This window comes from Lotus japonicus, chromosome 1, assembly GCF_012489685.1.
Source record: "Lotus japonicus ecotype B-129 chromosome 1, LjGifu_v1.2".
NCBI lineage: Eukaryota > Viridiplantae > Streptophyta > Magnoliopsida > Fabales > Fabaceae > Lotus > Lotus japonicus.
In genome coordinates this window covers 46,288,309-46,291,839 of record NC_080041.1, presented here as the reverse complement: position 1 = coordinate 46,291,839, position 3,531 = coordinate 46,288,309, and positions in this window count along the sequence as shown.

The window sequence follows — 3,531 nt, the reverse complement described above, 5'->3', positions numbered from 1 at the left end:
TATTTAGCTATGATTGCATGATAGGCGTCGATAAATTCGACTTATGCTTTATCTGATGTTGTTTATGATGATGATTTATTGTTATGATTGTTTTCATAACTTATGATATTGATGATGTGTTGAATTGAGCGTTTCGACGCAACTTCGGAGTGGAGGTTCATTGATCTGGTGATCTTTGACATTTCGGGTTGGATGAACAACCCTAGGCAAGTCCGAATGTGGGGTTTGAGACTTAGCCATTTGTTGGGATTCGTTGGAATTCCTAGACTTTCCCCGGGAAATGTATTTTGGGTGGTTGATTTTTTTGGAAACTTAGAATGATAGAGCTTTCGAAAAATAAAGACTTGGGAAACTTAGACTTTGAGAAATAAACTCATAATTTGACTAATTTGAATTGAAATCATTTTTATTAACGTTTAAGCATAGGAGAACTAAAGGGGAAAAATATTTATGAAAGGCGGGGAAAAGTCGACTTATGTTGTGGGTTTGGAGAGTTTGGAATTGGGAAAGCCATCAAGGTGGGCTATGGTGATGATTGAAAGTCACCGAGTACTCTAGTACTCCTGGTAGTGTTGTTCGAGTCGTGTTGTATTGACCGGCACAGACTCTGGGTTTTGTTTGGGCTGTGTTGTATTGACCGACACTAGACCCTCGTGTATTCTTGTTGGTGGAGTTGTGTTGTATTGACCGACACTAACTCTTGGGTTGTTTTGAGTTTGGGTCGGAGCAGTTTTTGACCATCGAGATTTGATGAGTCAGATGACTCAAGAAGTCATCAAGGGTGATCGCACTCCTTTCATAATTAATTGTCTTTTGTCGCCGAATCGACATATACCTTCGGGTACAGTATATCTATATACCTTCGGATACAGTATATACCTTCGGGTACAGTATATCTATATACCTTCGGGTACAGTATATACCTTCGGGTACAGTATATGCCTTCGGGTACAGTATATCTATATACCTTCGGGTACAGTATATACCTTCGGGTACAGTATATGCCTTCGGGTACAGTATATCTATATACCTTCGGGTACAGTATATACCTTCGGAGCTTCACTGAGGCGTGAGACTTCGTGAAAGCATGGAACTTCACTGAAGCGTGAGACTTCGTGAAAGTGAGTAAGCTTCACTGAGGCGTGAGACTTCGTGAAAGCAGAAACTTCACTGAGGCGGGAGACCTCGTGGAGACGGGAACCTTTGCTGAAGCGGGAGACTTTGCGGAGGCGTGCAACTTCACTGAAGCGTGAGACTTCGTGAAGGCGCGAAACTTCACTGAAGCGTGAGACTTCGTGAATGTGTGAGATTTCACTGAAGCGTGAGACTTCGTGAAAGCGTAAGACCCCATTGAAGCGTGAGACTTCATGGAAGCGTGAGATTTCATCGTCGTTTACCCTAGGGCAACGACAGGGAACATTGGTTTAGTTGGATACGTGTGTGTTGGGAGGACGATACATTGTTTGACTAACCTTATCACCTAACTTCATATGTTGAGATTATGATGATTTGATGTTGATGAACATCGTTAGGTATTAATGATTGAACTGTGTAGGAGATTCGAGAACATGCTATGTATATACCTTAGAGTAGGCAATACATAACTTATATGTATATATATACACCATATGTATCTATCCCCTTTATCACAAGTTGATTGTATATCTATTGTATTCTGTAAGTTGACCCTAGCGCCTTGGCTTTGTTTGTATGTTTGTGTTTGGGCGGTCGGCCTGCTGCCAGGCGTCTGTCAGCCGGTTCGTGATGATTCGTTGTGCGGGAAAGACCCGGAGCGGAACGACTATTACTGAAGCTTTCGACGAGGACCCGGACTTCATGCTTGATCGAGGGAGGGTCGATGATAGTAGTGTGGGGTATGGGTGGTTAGAGTCTTTTGGAGTTGGTTGTTACTGTAATGGCTCTGATTCGTTTTGCTTTTGGGACAGGGTAGGTTTCCGATGCATGGCTTTTTGTGTGGTTCTCTTACGGAGGGATCACAGTGAGTCAGTCGGACCATAGGGGTCTTTGCTTAGGCCATTTTGAGGCCGACTTTCTCCTAGTGGTTTGTAATTATAATTTTCTCACTTACAGTTCTGGTTTGTATATATTCGCCTACGGGCACGCTACCTTGGAGTCACTGCGTGTGCGCGTGACGGGATAGTGCAGCAGAGGCTGTACCTTTGTATATGTTGTTTATCGGTTAGTTTAGTTGTTGGGCTTTGTCTTTACTTCTTTATCGTTTTGATTTAAAGGAAAGAAAACGAAAAAAAAATTACCTTTTTTCCGCGTAAAGATTATTTTTGGTTACTAAAGTGACACCTGGAAATCGGGGTGTTACAAAAGTTTTCTATTCCGACATTCGATGCAAAAAGTAACTTATCGGGTAAAATAGTTTTACACCGACTTTGCATTAGTCGCCTAAAATACAAGGGAACCTCTTTTTAGTTTTGGAATTCTTTCACCAAAACGTATCTTAGAATTCACGGAGAATGAAGCCGGAAAAATCAGAATCGCGAAACTTTCATTTTCCCGCGTTTTTCCATCCTCTATATAGCAAGCCTCGAAAACCAAAAATCATGCTGATATTTCTTTGAAGAATTAGAAGATTCAGCGGGGTGAATATCGTGTCTAAAATACGTTGGAATCAGTAGGAAGAAATCGGGATCGCTCTTATAATTTTATCTTAACTCTATGAGTTAAATCCTCCGATATCTAAACAAAACTGTACCGGTTTACAAAATATCTATTCATTCTTATCCAATCTCTGATAAATATCTATTCAACCTTATCCAATCTTTGATAAATATATGTTCATACTTATCCAATCTTGATAAATATCTATTCATACTTATCCGATCTTTGATAAATATCTTCCATTTCATTCCCTATAAATATGTGAAGCTTGAAACAAAAACCTCACAAACACACACTCACAATCCGCGGCTTGGAGAGAAGAGGGAGGAGGAGAGCTTTTCTTCATTTCTTGCTTGATCGTTGATTCAACAGTTGCTACTTGAAGGTATCGAGGTATAGTCGCTAATCCTTACCTCTGATCGTCGTTAGTATCAACCCCATCTAATTTGTTTTTCGAAACTCTGATTTTGAAATTCTGAGCTGAAAATAATGACCAAAATACCCCTGCGACAGTTTTCGATCCGATAATTTTTCCGAGTTTAGATTCACCTTAGTTACGACTAATAATAACCTAGGAACCAAGTTTGATCGAAGAAAAATCAACACACACAATTACCATGTGTGGCCGTGAGCTACCCTAGGAGGAGGAAGAAAATTGTTTTTCGAAAACTTGTCCTTTCGCGCTAGATTATCGTACCTCGGAGTATATACTACTTCGTATAACCTTAGTGAGTATTGATTCCTGAGTTTATGTTAGTTTTTGATGGAATTCTGTGGCTTTACTCTAAAGGTTCTTTTGAAGAATTTCCTGAAGATCAAGGAGCTGATTGTGTAGGAACTTTCGAGGAGAATCCTGGAGAATCTGCAGGTGAGGGCTACTCACTGAACTATTATCTA